Genomic DNA, 17,337 nt, shown 5'->3' on the forward strand with positions numbered 1-17,337 from the left:
GTTTGGCAACTGAAATTTTTAAGCATGTTCTTGCAGCCATTCATAGATTCATCTGCAGATATGGGGGGTAAGATTGGAAAATCAGAAGACATCATGCTGTGGCTCACCATTTTACTCTATCTATACCATTCCTCCCTTGTGCTGACACCACATGAGGTAGGATGGGCAATCTGGGGGTATCCTTGATCACATGACCTACTCTACGCCCACACTTCTGTATCCATCTTCCCACAACTCAGCCTCTCCTCTTTCTCTTTGAACTTTGACTGTTGCCACACTCCACTTGACTGTTGCCAGACTTCCATTAGACAGCATGCCCCCCTTTCTCCTAGGATAAACATGGCAACCCACTCAGACTGTGCAGTAAAACAAGATGCCAATCACACTTGAGTTACCTAGGCCATAGCCGGGTCTTTATCATTCTGTGACAGGTGGTTTATGTTGTGTTCTTGCAGAAATATAGTAAATGAATTGTACAGATTTGGAGGTGTTAGCATCTCATAGGTTCATAGGTGTGTACTAGGTTAATGAACCTGGTGCCTTTACAAGCCTAGCCCATATAAGTCCCCTGGCATTGTCCCGCCCGCTAGTTCCCAGTGCCTCTATCAAGTAGAACCACTGGAGTGATCCCCGAGGTGAACTTTCTATTTCCCATCCACTTTATCAAGATTTCTCTTGAAGAGGGCCAGTGAGGTGCTCTGTTTGATGTGTTTGGGAAGTCTATTCCATATCATGGACAATTTCTGGGTTATGAGCCTGTCCCTCCAGCATGTTCTGTTGATTGTAGTAATGAGGTTGAGGTCTCTGGAGTGTGTGGTCCAGAGGGACTGGGATTTCTTTAGATGGAGCATTTCTAACAGAGCTGGGTCAGACATGGCTTTGTGAGTCAAGCAGAGATCGCCTCTTAGTAGATGATATGAGAAAGAGAATAGCTGGAGTTTTTTGAGTCTGTGCAGGACATGTGTTTAAGGCCCAGGATTCTCTTCATGAGGTACTTTTGTGGCCTTTCCATCTGTTGCATGTGTCTAGTGAGATACATGCCAAATGGGGCATTATACTCGATGATTGTCCTAATGAGGGAAGAGTAGAGAGAGATGATGACCTCTTTCTTCCTAGATGAAAAACTTTTGGTAATGAGATGTGCCACATAGAAGGACTTTCTGACACAGTGGCAATGTGGTAGTCGAAGGAGAGGTTGCTGTCAAACTGTGTCCCCAGATCTCTTGTAACACCTTCAGTGTTCAATGAGCTCCCATTGATGTGGTAATTAGGGGGAACTGACCTTTTCCCCAAAAGGGATGATGACGCATTTTTTGGCATTAAGATTAAGGCCATGGTTTCGACACCAGTTATTGGTCTCAGTGAGGCCTTTCTGTAGGATGTCTACATCAGTTGGGGAGTTAATAATGGCTCCTAGCTTGCAGTTGTCTGTGAACTTGGGCATCCAGAGTCCCTCCGTGTTGGACTGGATTTCTGAGAAGTAGATGCCAAACAGGAGAGGACCCAGGACCAATTCCTGTGGGACTCCACTTGAGACTGGTCTGTAGTCTGACTTGGAGTCTGCTACTTTCACACTGTGGGTTCTATCTGTGAGCCAATTTGCAACCCACCAAGTGATATAGGGGTTGATGCCTAGTTTAGTGTGTTTGTCAATAATTCCTGAGTGTGGAATGGTATCAAAGGCATTGGCCAGATCGAGGTAGGCTGTATGAACTGCCTTGCCCTCATCCACAGCTCTGGTGACTGACTCAAACAAGTCAACCATGTTGAGCAGACATGATCTACCTTTCACAAAACCAAATTGCTTGGGCTCTAGATTTTGGAGATTCCCTATATCCTTGTTAATTAGGTCCATGATGATGCACTCCATAGCCTTACATATCAGACTCATCAGGCTAATGGGGCAATAATTCCTAGGGTCTGTAGTCACTCCCCCTTTGTGGAGAGGGATGACTGTAGCAGTGTGCCATTCGGTAGGGACAAAGCCTGAGGTGAGGCTGTGAGTGAACAGGGCACACAGATGTGATGCCAGTTCACTTTGTATTTAATGTAATACACATCCAGGGATATTTCCGCTTCCCATGGAAGTTGTATTCTTGGCCTTGGACAATGCAGCTTTAACCTGTGCTGCAGTAATGCTGGGTGCCTGACATTCCTCTGGTATCGTGCTTGGTCCTTTGGGGGGGGGGGGAGTTGGCACTGAATCTGTTGGCCAGTATGTTGGCAATATCTGTTGGCTCAGTAGAGGAGGTACCATTGTGCAGTAACTCAGAGCAAACCTGGGTATTGCCATGGAGATTCTTGATATAACTATAGAAGGCTTTGTGGTTGTTTTTAGTGTCTGCCACAATTCTGTCTTCATAGCTGGCTTTAGAGGTTTTGATGAGGAGTCTCAACTTTTTGTTGAGGCTAATAAGGGAGTTTTTCCCATCTTGGGACTTCATCTTTTTCTGCAACAGTTTCTTCCTTCTTTTGTAGAGTTTATTAATGGCAGGGGACCACCAGATTGGCTTCCTTTTTTTTGGAGGAGAGTATCTTGGTTCTGTTGGGTATGGCTAGTTCCATGTATTTATGTATGTGTTCATACAGTGCATTGGTGTCATGCATCTATTTTCTATTGACATGGGTGCTGCAAATTAACCTCCTCTGGTTTTAGGAGCCCAAAGTCAGCTTTAGAAAAGTTTTTCATGCTGGCTACCTTTGTGGGAGGGGGGGGGGTGAGATATGGATTTCCATGGTGATTAGTTTGCGGTCGGATCTAAACAGGGAGGAATTGACTATTGGTGTAGAGCAACAATTGCCCATGTTAGTAATAACCAGGTCAAGGATGTTGCTTCCTCTAGTGGGGGTAAGAATGAGCTGGTCCAAGGCATTGGAATTGATGAATTCCGGGAAGCGTTGGGCTAGTGCATTGGTGCATGAGTAGTTTTCCCAGTTGATGGAGGGGTAGTTGAAGTCACCTTTTATGACAGTGTTGGGGATGAACCCTAACAGTTTCTATGGTGTTTAGGAATGTGGAGTGTGAGGCTTGGGACATGGTTGGGGACCTATAAATGACCTGAATCACCATCTTAACCGATACGCCATCTCCACTATTTGTACATAGAGTTCACAAGGTAAACATATTTTGCCATGATATTTTCAGATTACTTAATTTTATTTTTTTTATTTTTATTTTACATTTGCTTACCGGGAAAGTCCGACTGGACACAGGTCCATTTTCAGCGGAGGCCCGGGGAGAAAAGCTCCAAAGATTAATACAGTTAAAGGAGATACAACAGTCACATAGAATGAAGAATAGTACAATACATGTTAAAAATACATTAAAAATACATAACAATTGGGCATCGGTAGGCTTGGGAAGAGAAGCTCCCAATACTACTCCAGTTTGAAGGAGACAGAAATAGTACCAAAGAAGAAAACAGAGCCATACATGTTAAAACATATGTATGTGTATGGATAGCAGCGATTGACAATATCTAAATTTCTGATGGTAAGCTAATACCCATGTATACTTTTTGTACAAGTGGGACTTGGGGAGCAACCTTATGATCCTTAGCAGAATCTAAGCAACAGTGCAGTGGTATGGCCTAGCCTGGGGAGTAACATGAGCAATGCCAGTTATTTATGTAATGGGTTTTGAGAAGTGTTTTAAAATGGGAAGTAGAGGTGGTGGAAGTTAAGTGGCTTGGGAGTGAATTCCAGGTTCTGGCAAAGGAGCTGGCATAGAGAGATTTACCAGCACCATTTTTATGTTTGATGACATTTATGTGTTTCTGAGAACTAGATCTTAAGGTTCTAGTGGTGGTGTAGGGGTGAATTAGATTCTGAAGTGCAGGGGTTTTGTTGGGAATGTAGTAGAGCTTGTGAGTTATTGAGAGTTGGTTGAGTAGGAGTAGTTGGGGTAACTCAAGCCAGTTCAATTGCTTGAGGGCTAGACAGTGATCGGATCTATGAGAAGTATCCGTAGCAAACTTGGCAATCTTGTGTAGCAGGATTCCAGTTTGCTTAGTTCAGTATGGCGAAGATTCCAGTTTACTTAGTTCAGTGTGGCGAAGGTTAGTGAAGATAGGGGAGGTGTAAAGGAAAATGGATAAGAGGTGAGTTCTTGCTAAGGTGGCTTTGGTAGGTTTAGTGATGAACAGAATGTCTGTTCCAGTATAGGAGACCGAGCTTTTTGTTAACTTTCTTAATTGTTTGGGCTATGTGTAAGTCAAATTTGAGATTATTATCAATTTCAATATAGTTTTGTGTGTGTTGTTGGGATGATTTGTATGTTATCTTTAGATGTTATGGTAAAATCATTATTTAGTGGGGATCTACCAGGGCTAAAGAGAATTTTTTTTTTTTTTTGGGAATGAGAATAAGTTTTATGTTAGTGAACCATGCTTCTGTTAAGGAAAAGTTTTTCTGGGTTATCGTTTTTAGCTCCTGTAGGGTGGGAGAAGCATATATAGTAGTGGTATCATCTGCATATTGCACTATTGAGGCAGAGAGTGAGGATGAAGCTATCTGGTTAGTAAACAGTGAGAATAGCAAGAGTCCAAGTATGGATACTTGTGGGACACCTATGCCTACAGGCAGTAGAGGGGACAGTTGTTCTTGCCATAGAACAGCCTGCTGATGATTTGATAAGTAGTTATTGAACCAGGATATGGTGGAGGAGCTTATGTTAAGGGAAGACAGAGTTTCTAAAAGCATACTATGGTTCACCATGTCAAAGGCTTTTGATAAGTCCAAAAATATTGAGGATACAAATAGTTCTTTATTTCTATGGTGATTGACTATGTTGGTAAAGGAGATGGACTGTCCTTAAATGTTAGGTGGCAGGGACCTGAAAAAGAAACAGAGAGAGAGAGAGAGAGAGAGAGAGCGGGGGTAAATATGGGGTGAATAATAGCAGGCTATAGATGCAGCAGGGTAGGAGTATGTTCTAGTAGAGGAATAGGCTATGTAGTGCTATGAATAGAAGGAGGAAAAGAGGGGGAGGAAGAAATTATTAACACAGTGCAGGAGTATTGTAGGGACAGAGAAATAAAGAATTGAGAGGAGTAGGATGAAGATGTCAGCTTGGGATAGAAGTCTTGAAGGGACAGACAGTAGAGAAAGGTGGCAGGCTAGGAGAGCTTAGAGATTAGTTAAAGTAAAGAGCTACTAGCATAGGGAGTAGAATACCAGCATAGGGAGTAAAACACATTTAATAAAACCATTTGAAATGACATTCAGCAACATGCACTTTATATGCAGTAATTAAGCAATCAGTAGACCCAAACAGCAGCTCAGTGAAGGCTGGGATATCACAGTCTTACTGAGGAGGTTTAGTAGCTATAATAAAACTGTCACAGTCACAGAGATATATTAAGGCTGTATGGTATTTTTGATGATGAACTAATGCCAGGCAACAGCTAAAATATAGGCAGGATACCCTCCATGTGCAACCGCTTCACAGTTGAATGCCGTCATTTAGTTGAGGACACTAATGCGATCAGTAGACACTGTCTCGTAGCAGACCCTAATGCTGCAGTCTTTACCGACCACTCCAAGTATCAAAAAGGCAATAACAGGTCTCTACTGATCTCCCCAAGTAACAGAAAAGGCAATAACATGTCTCAATGAACTCTAAGTCAACTATTAACAGCAAATAATGAGCAACAATGGTTTCCAAAACCTTGTGTATCACTAAGCTTAAACAAACATTGTAAAATTGTCAGTTAGAGTAGTGAAAAAACACATCATGAGCAGAAACACAGTTCACAGAACCTTATACGCTATTAAGGTAGCCTAATAACCTTATACAATAAGCAGTTACACTGAGAAACACCTTAGAGGCCATGTGCAAACTGTTTGCAATGTGGTGAATTCTAATTGTTTGTCCTGCAAGGCCCAGACCTTACCAGAAGCCCATAGCATTGGAAAGTACATTAACAGGGCATAAACTATAGCCGTTCGCAAATAACATCAGAATGAGCCAGTATAATGGCTCACAGAAGCCTCTACATTATATGGCTTATGATACAGCACAGTTAAGTACGCTGTATCATAGAAAAATGCCAGAAGGGAAATAACACACTCTGTGCAATTGTGACGACTATTTGGTTGACTGGCCAGTTAAAGCAGTATATGCAGTAATAATTTCAAACATTACATACAAAGAAGGCAGTTCTCTCCAAAACATTACATACAGAGAGGGAAGTTCACTCCAGGAATGATAGAAAGACACCAGAAGGCAAATAACACAGTTCACCCCAAAACATTATATACAAAGAAGGAATTTCACTCCAACAATCATAGAAAAGTGCCAGAATGCAAATAACACACTCGATGCAATTGGGACGACTATTTGGTAGATTGGCAATTTAAGGCAGTATATACATTTGTAATTCAAAAACATTACATACAAAGAAAGCAGTACAATTCAAGACATGGGTGTATCTGGTCAGCTGAACCCTCCACCGCACTATGGAGCAGGCAGGATGGAAGAGATATGGCGCCGGAGTCAAAGTGTGTGTTTTAAGAAACGTAATGCATTGTGGGAGGGGAATGATGACGTACTTTCCTTAGAGCTGGTATAAGTGGTTAATAGCAGAGCCAGTAGGTGGCAGAGCACCTTCCTGTAGGTTCAGCAGTCAAGAAGGGAAAAAAATACAATCAGTGAGGAGGTGGAATTCTCCAGCTGAGGGGAGAGAATACCTTATTTAATGAGACAAGATTCTGATTTGGATTGGGTTGTGCACAAGACTAAGAGGAACTTACAGTCGCTAGGTTGGGAGCAAGGCTCTGGAGGTGAATGAAAAGAGACTAAGGAGGGGAAAGGTCAGAGAGGGGATTCTATGTGGGAGGTAGAGGCCAAAGGGAGACTATGTGGGAGAGAGAGGGCAGAGGGAGGAAACACACAGGAGGTAGGTAGAGATATGTGGGCCTGTATCAGAAAGTAGAGATGAGAGTAGAGGGAAGGAGCTAGCAGAGGAAGTGGATGGGTGTATGTTATGTGGGTGGTGAGTGACTTAAAGCAAGAGAGTACAGGGGTATTGGGTAGGTGAGTGACTTAAAGCCTAAAGCGAGCTGGGGTAGTGGGATGGGGGAAACAAGGTATGGTATAGTTGACCATGGCCAGTACTTTAATGAGGCACACAGGAGGCACAGGGTTATATTCTACATCCAGTGGGAATAAACTGTTAGGATTACTAAATACACAGTTTAACATACGTTGTTAATTTCCTGCAATGTTGCTGGACAGGATTTCAACCGAAGGAACTACACTCTTACAGGGAGTGGTTTTCAAATCTGACTGGGGTTAGCAGTGTCCTTAAATGTTAGGTGGCAGCGACCTGGTCAGCTGAACTCTCCACCACACTATGGGGCAGGCAGGCCATTATTAAAACAATTCTACAGTTGGTTATAAACTTTTCTAACTAAAATGTACTAACATAGACTTTACAAGTTAGGGAAATAAACAAGCTGTTTCATAATAGTGTAGTTACAAACTTTTTTTTCTTTTAGCATTTTGACTTCATTTAATTCAGAAAACTAGAAATACTGAACCACAAGATCAAAAGGTATCATTATATGACTGCTTACTGACAATAAATAGTCTTTCTAATGATACATTTTTCATTAGCTTGGATGTGTTGTTGGAATCCAGGAGCAGAGACACCTCTTAATTCAGATTTAATTTGTTTGTCAAGACTCAACTTCCTAATTAAGCCTGTTAATTGTAGTAAGGATAAGGTAAAGCAATTAACAGATGCTGAAGTTTGCTGTACAAAGCAGTCTGATATTAATGTATCCCACTAAGCTTGCTGAGAAATGTTTTCTAATATAGGTACATATCTTTTCATCATTTGCCACAAATACATTTTCATACTTATTCATTATTGAATACTAATTGACACCTCAGAATTATGTTAGAAATATCAAAACAGAAGACTGTTTATCTGAAATGTAGTTGGCAGCCTTAACACTAAGGGTGGTATTCATAGTCTGTGACTTCACAAATGATGTAGGGTTATCTGTGAATAATAGTGCTACACAGATATAGAAATAAGTTCAGCAAAAGTCATTTGCAATGATGAAAACAGAAAAGCAAAGTCTTTTTTGAAAACATGCCCACTTTTCACAAAAAGTAAGTTGGATAAAGTTCAGCATTATGAAGCTAAAAATTACTTCACAATAGCTTAAGGGTTTATGGCACTTTTTTTGTTTCCAAATATTGTGGGTGAGCGTGGCAAAGCACAGCCATGCATAAAATGTTTAAGGAAAAGTGTGGACTGCACAATGCTTAAAACTGATTTTTTTTTAAAGAAATGGGCAGTTATAATGTTTTATATAGGAATAACCTTTTGTGGACACCTTGATTGTTTCATTAATGAATAGAAAGGGCATGATAGGAAAAACTGAATAAGCAAAGACAATTAGGGGAACACAGAAGGGAAATATCAAAAAGGATTTTGCTGCTGTAGGAGGGGGTAGAGGATGGGCACTATGTTTTTGTCATGGGATAGATGCCATGTTCTTTCTTTCTTTTTTTTTATATATGAGAGGGTAGTATGGGTGGGTAATAGGGTTTTGGAGAAAGGATAAGGGAAGCAAGACTGAGGAAGTGTGAGCAGGAGTCCCAGTCCACATAGCCTCAAACATATCCACTGCCAACTGGTGTTACAGTGCATGACCCTGATGTTCAGGGTGTAGTGGCATGTGTTGGTACAGTGGTCAACACGAACTGGGAAAGTGCATCTTCTACATGCTGAAGAGAGGCTTTGAGTGACTGAAATTTTCTGTCAACTATCACCAACAGTATGTCCTCTACCAAGCTCTGAAGCCCCCCTTTGGTGAGGCTGGTGAGGCTTGCCAGGCTGTCACATGCCTGTGTGCCTGCAGGACTAGTGTCTCCACCCCAATCCTGTAAGGACATCCCTGGACTTGCAGAGGGTGATCTGTCCATAGCCTGGGAGGTATGTGCCTGGCCTGCTTCTGAGAGATTTAACGATGTAAAAAAGGAAAATAAATGGGAGAGAAACAATGAAGTAGAAAGAAATGCATAGTCAAAACTAAGAAAAACAGAAGAAAAAGGGGTGGGGCAAGACAAAAGCAGTAAGTGCCATTTCACACACTATTGAAATATTGCAGTAAAATCTTTATTGAAGTGAAACCTGTGTACAGGAAGTGCTTAGGCATACAATGGGAGTGGTTATTTTGGAAGTGCTGGCTACTTGAAGAATGATATGAATAGTGCTTCTGCATACATGAGATGCCTGTGACTTCTTGAATGGGAGCGTGCATCTCTCAAGCTATGTACATACCACACATTCAGTACAGAAGCAATAATACCCTTTGTAATTAATAGATGTAATCGGCTAAAATAAGTAACATTAGCTTGAACTGTTAAAGTTTCAGTTGCATTTGTTTCATCTGCAAAGCTATAAAAATAATTCTGTTATTACCAGTAAGGAAAACATATGTAAAAAGAGTGCAGCAGTTATTTATGCACTTAATCATTTTTTACAGTAATAGAATGATTTCAAATTATTTTTCCTTCTACTTACTACAAACTAGTAAAACAGAATTCTCATGGACTTCAGTTATACTTACTAGAAGATTCAGCTATCCTTTCTACTGTTTGTTGTTGATGGTGATCATATTCTATTTATTCCTTAGCTTTGATTAATAGAGATAAGGCGAATCGTTTACCTATATTTGTGCTTGTTTCTTATATATATATATATATATATATATATATATATATATATATATATATATATATATATATATATGTGTGTGTGTGTGTGTGTGTGTGTGTGTGTGTGCGTGCATGTTTATGTATTCCTCTGTACGCACTAACTTCTTCTTGTTTTCTGTTTTCTTACATATGCTTGGCTGTATGCATTTTTACAGTACTGTGCCAATATTCCATGCCATTCAAGAGAAAAGTAAGTATGAAACGTGTGTGGAATATTGTTTTCAAATTATAATGAGAATATAACACTGTGTTCAGGTATAACTTTCACAGACTCAGAAATGTAGCAATTCATGCAAGTTTGTATGTCTTTTGCTATAAAAATATACAGTGGATATAAAAAGTGTACACACCCCTGTTAAAATGCCAGACTTTTGTGATATACAAAAACGAGACCATAATAAATCATTTCAAAACTTTTCCTACCTTTAATGTGACCTATAACCTGTGCAATTCAATTGAAAATAAAACAAATCTGTTAGGGGAAAAATATAAAAAATAAAAAACGTACAATAAGCTGGTTGCATAAGTGTGCACACCCTTAAACTAATACTTTGTTGAAGCACCTTTGGATTTAATGACAGCAATCAGTCTTCTTGGGTACACATCTGTCATCAATTAAAGAGACTCTGATTAACTGCAAATAAAGTTCAGCTGTCCTAGTAGGATTTTCCTGACATTTACTCAGTTGCCTGCTACAGCAAAAGCCATGGTTCGCAGAGAGCTTAACAAAGCATTAAAGGGATCTCATTGTTGAAAGGTATCAGTCAGGACAAGGGTACAAAAAAATTTCCACAGCATTGGATATACCATGGAACACAGTGAAGACAGTCATCAAAAAGTGGAGAAAATATGGGATAACAGTGATGTTGGAAAGAACTGGACGTCCCTCCAAAATTGATGAAAAGACAAGATGAAAACTAGTCAGGGAGGCTGCCAAGAGACCTACAGCAACACTGAAGGAGCTGCAGGTATTCCTGGCAGTACTGGTTGTGTACTACATGTGACAACAATCTCCCATATTTTCCATATGTCTGGGCTATGGGGTAGGGTTGCAAGATGGAAGCCTTTTCTTGCACAGAAAAACATCCAGACCCAGCTAAAATTTGCAAAACAATATGTCAAGTCTCCCAAAAACATGTGGGAAAATGTGTTATGGTCTGATGAGACCAAGGTTGAACTTTTTGGCCACAATTCCAAAAGGTACTTTTGGCGCAAAAACACTTTGCATCAGCAAAAAAACACCATCCTCACAGTGAAGCATGGTAGTGGCAGTATCGTGCTTTGGGGTTGCTTTTCTTCACCTGGAACTGGGGCTTTAGTCAAGAAGGAGGGAATTATGAACAGTTCCAAATACCAGTCAGTTTTGGTCAAAACCTTCAGGCATCTACTAGAAAGCTGAAGATGAAGAGGAATTTCATCTTTCAACACGACAATGACCCTAAGCATACATCCAAATCAGCAAAAGAATGGCTTCACCAGAAGAAAATTAATGTTTTGGAATGGCCCAGCCAGAGCCTGGAACTAAATCCAATAGAAAATCTGTTGGGTGACCTGAAGAGGCTGTGCACAAGAAATGCACTCGCAATCGGACAGATTTGGAGCACTTTTGCAAGGAAGAATGGACAAATATCGCCAAGTCAAGATGTGCCATTCTGATAGACTCTTACCCAAGAAGACTGAATGCTGTAATTAAATCAAAAGGTGCTTTAACAAAGTATTAGTTTAAGGGTGTGCACACTTATGCAGCCAGCTTATTGTACATTTTTTAATTTTTATATTTTTCCCCTAATAGATTTGTTTGTTTTTCAATTGAATTGTACAGGTTATAGGTGACATTAAAGGTGGGAAAAGTTTTGAAATGATTTATTGTGGTCTTATTTTTTTATATCACAAAAACCTGGCATTTTGACAGGGATGTGTACACTTTTTATATCCACTGTATCAGATTTGAAAGGTAGTGTAGAACTAGACCAATGTTTCTCACTAAAGTTTGTTCTAGTAATTCACTTAGCACAGCACCCCCCCACTCCCCTCCCCAGCCTTCAGTCTAATTAGGATGTGGTGTCTTAGGATTCAGCCATGTTGTACAGGCAGGAAGTACTTTTGAACAAACAACTGTGTTAAGATACTGTATTACTTATATATTTCTACAGCCTACAAAAAACTGGCTTCATGTAATGTAACTGTCATTTTTATGCAATAGTAATACATTGTAATACGTAATGTTAATTTTTTTTTTAATTTATAAAGCCATTAACCCAAACTACTTCTTGTAACCCAGTACAAAATTTACAGAGGTACACATACAGATTATTTAAAAAAACATACATCGCATTTGTATATATTATTAAAATCTATTAACACTCATATCCATATTTGTTAAAAAGATGCATGTCTGATTGCAAACATGCTCGTGATTTCCTCTGCATTTCATAATAGCATTACAAGTAATATTTTCAGGTACACATACCCATCTTAGAAAATACTTTGTTACACCAAGTTGTTAAACTTTTTTTTTATATTTAATATGACTCAGTGTAACAGTTGTTTTTGTTACAGTGGAACTCTAGCCTTCTTGCCACTACCTGGACTACCCACTCGGCCAGCTGGTCAGCGCTACACTTCTGTAAATTATTGTAACTGTGATGATATTGCTGGCCAGAGTGGGTTATACCTGACAGGGCTTGACAGGTATTCCCCCAACTTCTGCCAGATATCAATTTTTTTCCCCTCATGTACTAAGTCTTGTGCACGCCTTGATCTTATCCTGATATGAATCATTGAGAAGGTAGAGCATTATCACGGTCTCCTTGTCAGACCAGTTAAGAGTGTGGCTTCATGCCATCACAGGTGCTGCCATCTATCGAATTGCCAGAACAAGAATGAGGAAAGTATGGTCAGAGATGATGTATTAATCTGGGTTCAAACCCCTCCCTGCGAGGTATGACATCACCTTAACCAAACCAGAGGGATGTATTAATCAGAGTTCAAACCACTACCTGTGGGTATGATATCACCTTAACCAAACCCGAGGGATGTATTAATCAGGGTTAGAACTATTCCCTGTGGGGTATGACATCACCATAACCAGACCTGAGGGATGTATTAATCAGGGTTCAAACTACTCCCTGCGGAGTATGACATCACCTTAACTAAACCAGAGGGATGTATTAATCAGGGTTCGAACCACTCCCTGCAGGGTATGACATCACCTTAACCAAACCTGAGGGATGTATTAATCAGGGTTAGAACCACTCCCTGTGGGGTATGACATCACCTTAACCAAACCCGAGGGATGTATTAATTGGGGTTAGAACCACTCCTTACAGTGTTTGACTATGGGCTAGCACCTCTGGGCGCAAGTAATTTTGGCCCAACAAAGACAAGCAACTCAAACCTGGAAATAGCAAAGCTAGCAGCGAGTGCCAGCATTATTGCTAATTGCAACTCTGATAGATTTGGTAAGGCTTTTCATCATATAGTGCATCAGTGACCAGTGCAGAAAAGCAGGAAATTTTGACTATGAAATTAAATGGTGTAAAACATACTCCATCAGCATATGAAGATTTACATCACCCCTCAATTACATCTCATTAGTTGTACATTTGAGGTCATCGCGCATCAACACAAATGGCCTCTGTGAATTGCAGATCAGCTACAATCATCCATGAACATTGTGGATATCCTCAACACATTTCCATAACTTACTATGAATACCAGCTTAAGTAATTTTGCAAAGTGTCTTATATACATTATCAGAAGATATTTGATTACAAGATATCTGTCACTTACCACAGTGCCTGTTGGGTGTATGTACCTGTTTGTAGGATGGGTGATGACATCATACTTCTGTCTATGCCCTGAGGTGACTGTTATATGTTCAACCAAATCAAATTAAATTTCTGGCCTAGAATATTTGTATGCTGTAGCTGTCAGTTCTGTCACTTATGCCTCCCTTTAGAAATCATCAATTTGTTGTTCTCTTCTAACTTAGATGAGTTCTATTCCTTTCCATTTGCAGATTCGAACTGTGTTCTAATTTTAAAAGCTTGTCCATTACTATAAAAGCTACATTAGGCCTACCTTCCACATATGGGTGCCTTTTGCTAGACACTTGTATTCCTTTTCAATCCAGGTTGTAGATCCTTCACCCATGTTTAGGTTATTTAGTGGTTTTCACAGCGGTAGTGCTCTGTTGGAAAATATACTTAAATCTGTTTAGCAGAAGACAAACCTTTATACCAATATTATTCTGCCAACAGGGCTAGCATTTACATTGCTAGATGAAAAATGAAACATATTGTGAGTTTTCCTGCGAAAGCAGCATTACATCTCCTAAACTTGGACCTACATACCAGAGTCTGATGGTTATATTCATCTTGTTTAAAGTATAAAAATATTTTAATAATGATCACTCTACATACACCATCTCTGAATATCACCACGCTACCTGCATCACCAGGGTATGAACCTACTTTAGCATAACAATACAAGCTACTTTTCCTAAAAATTAACAAACATAGAAGTTTAACCTAACTAAAACCTTACCCTAACCCTAAAACCACTAAAAGGGGTCACAATACGCACTTACTTTAGAAATACATTGCAAACTGTACAAAGCATTATTTAAACAATTTCAAAGAAAAGTGAAAGTCACAAACCACTTCTTATAGTAAAAGTGAATATGGTATATTTCCACAATGAAAAATGAAACATTACAATTTAAAGTGGCAGTGTACAAGTTAGGACTTGTAAAATCAGTAGCATGCTTTCTGCAATGACAAAGGTTAAATGAAACTTTAATTAGAATATAATAAAACAAGGAAATGAGTTGAGCTTTCTTAACAGCAATGAAGAGAGAAATTGCAGACTAAAATTAGCTAAACCTCATACTTAAAAGCTCTAAAAACTTATATGATGACTACAAAAACAGAAGTAATTTTTAATGAGAAAATACTAAAGCCAAAAAAGTAAAAGCTTTTTTCCAGTAGCAAACAGAACTTCATGAAAATAGTTGAAAAAGTAAAGTTCTCATTTAAAAGCTTTGAAAAGTCAAGTGCACCAGTAATAAATGCAAAATTATACCATGCGAACATCGCAAACCCGACAAATGTGCATGCTGATTGGCTAATCCAACCAGCGTGCACATAGTAAATCCTACAAGAAACAACGCAAAAAGTCCGGTCGCTAAATATCATGCGGCGACAGCAAATAAACAGTAAAGTAAAGTAAATCTAATACCCAAAACACACAACAATTTAACGAAAACACAGAAAACTAACCAATTTCCATACTACACTCCTCATTCCCTCACCTCGAACACTAAAAAAATAAAAAGTCATGCAGTCGCAAATACATCACACACACACTACATAACCACCACTTATAACACAATAAAACCAAGCATTCTCATAAAACCATTCACTTACCTATATTCCCTACAATACCTATACACAGACAACTCCAAAAATGTACATACTAAAAACACACCACACATCCCTCGCAAAGTCAAAAACACACACCATACCGAATGTCCACATCAGCATACATCTAATAAAAGCGCATACAACACCATCTAGTGACCAAATAGTAAAACTACATATTTTAAAAAAATTAATACAAATTAAAACTACACCACATTTCAACATACCTATAACTACTAAAACATAACTACACATTATAAACTTCTACACTGCTTAAACTATATTATACCAAGCACCACCTAGCCCTTTCCTAACATTTCCTGAAAAACTAAAAAATAACATGTATTTAAAATAAAACAGAAATAAACAATAAACACAAACTGAAAGTGTGGACTATTTTATCTCACAAAAAGTGGAAGAATACAAAAAAAGCAAACAAAAACATAAATAACAACAATACAAACATAATACAAAACAAACTAATACCATGGTATAATAGCAATAACCCACTTCTGGGTGTGGGTAATGCTGGATTTACCCACGGTTGTCTTTGTTTGGTCTCACTCGGACCAAACCATGCCAACCGTGAGTAAATCCAGCATTACCCACACCCAGGCGTGGGTTATTGCTATAATATTAATCTAATTTCCATTGAAGGTCACACAAAAATGCAACCGGAAAATTCCCCTAAATCTAAAAGAAATCAAGCTCAGCTCTGTAAAACGTTGATCCTGTAGGGGCAGCTTGTGTTACTGGCTACTGGTTTGAAAAAGAAGTCTACTAAAAATGTGCCAAGACAGAGTGCAGGAGCAAGTCTTATTAAATTATTTTAAATACTGGATATTTTTGCTAGAACTGTGCACTCTGCTTATCCAGAACAAAGGAAGGTGTATATATATATATATATATATATATATATATATATATATATTTTTTTTTTTTTAAGTAAAAGTGTGTTTGTTGGTGTGTTATAGATGTTCTCAATTGTTCCCAATTTTATAGAATGTCTCTGACTGATTTTGCCTCACATTTTGGTATGGTCCTTTTAAAGTTTGTGTCTTGTTTTGGCAAATCGGTGAGTGTTTCAGTCAGTAAATAATGATGGACATGTTATTTACAGATTTCATAGCATTCAAAAAAACATGCTGATGGAAAGACGTCTAGCAACTTTGAGTGCATAATGGCATTATGTATCTTTCAATTTTGTCCATTGTCCTGTATCAGTTTTTCTCCTTGATTCTTGAGGTATGTTGAGAAGTGTTTGCAGTGGTCCATATATTGTTTTCTGACAGCAGTGAGCTTGGAAGAAATATTCTTGTATGGCAGTTATGTGTGTGTTTGTTCATTTCATCACAATCAAATTTCTGACATAAAATCACGGTCATACCAATGGCTATAATTGATAGTCATGTGTCTTTTGTGTGTAAAATGTATGTCTGAATATGTGAAGAGACATAGTTGTTCTTAGCTGTCCCAGAATGTATCCTGTTTGTCTTATACTTTGATCTGTTTCCCACAATGTTTGTGTTTTTTTTGACATGTCAGTGAGAATTGCAGTTCCTAAATAATGACCGTTATTTAAGTTTTAGTCTTATTAACATTTCAAAAAAAGGTATGCTAATGCAAAGCCTGTTATCATGGCAATTAGTTAAGTATATAAAGGCACAGACAGTAATGTATCTTAAGCTCATTGCTGTCCCTGCTTTTGGTCCTTTTGACACCCCTTACTTACCCCTTAGGTATGGTAGGGTTTCCTGTGTGTCACATACTGTATTTCTGACAGCAGTGAGTTGAGACAATATATTCCCATGTGGCAGTAATTTATGTATGCATTCATTCATTTCACCTTCAAGTTCTGAGGATTACAGTCACAGTCCTGCAAGCATCTGCAATTGATGGATATGGGAGCTGTGTGATGAAAAATGGCTATGAGTGAGCATGGTGTACCTAAAAACAGCAAGTTGGCCATTATAATCTTTTTACTTTTCAGGGATGTTTGATGACACACATGCAGGTGGATGTATTGGCTGTGAGCTTCTTTGTGGTCCAGGAATAAAACAAGCCATTTTCAATGTTTACCCCTAACTATATAATCTGGAATAGAAATTCTTACCTGTTTGTCCTGTGACATTTATTAAAATCAGTTTTGGAAGATGACATTGTCTTATAAAATCAAAT

This window comes from Protopterus annectens, chromosome 7.part0 (genome assembly GCF_019279795.1).
Source record: "Protopterus annectens isolate FY-2018-M chromosome 7.part0, PAN1.0, whole genome shotgun sequence".
Lineage (NCBI taxonomy): Eukaryota > Metazoa > Chordata > Ceratodontiformes > Protopteridae > Protopterus > Protopterus annectens.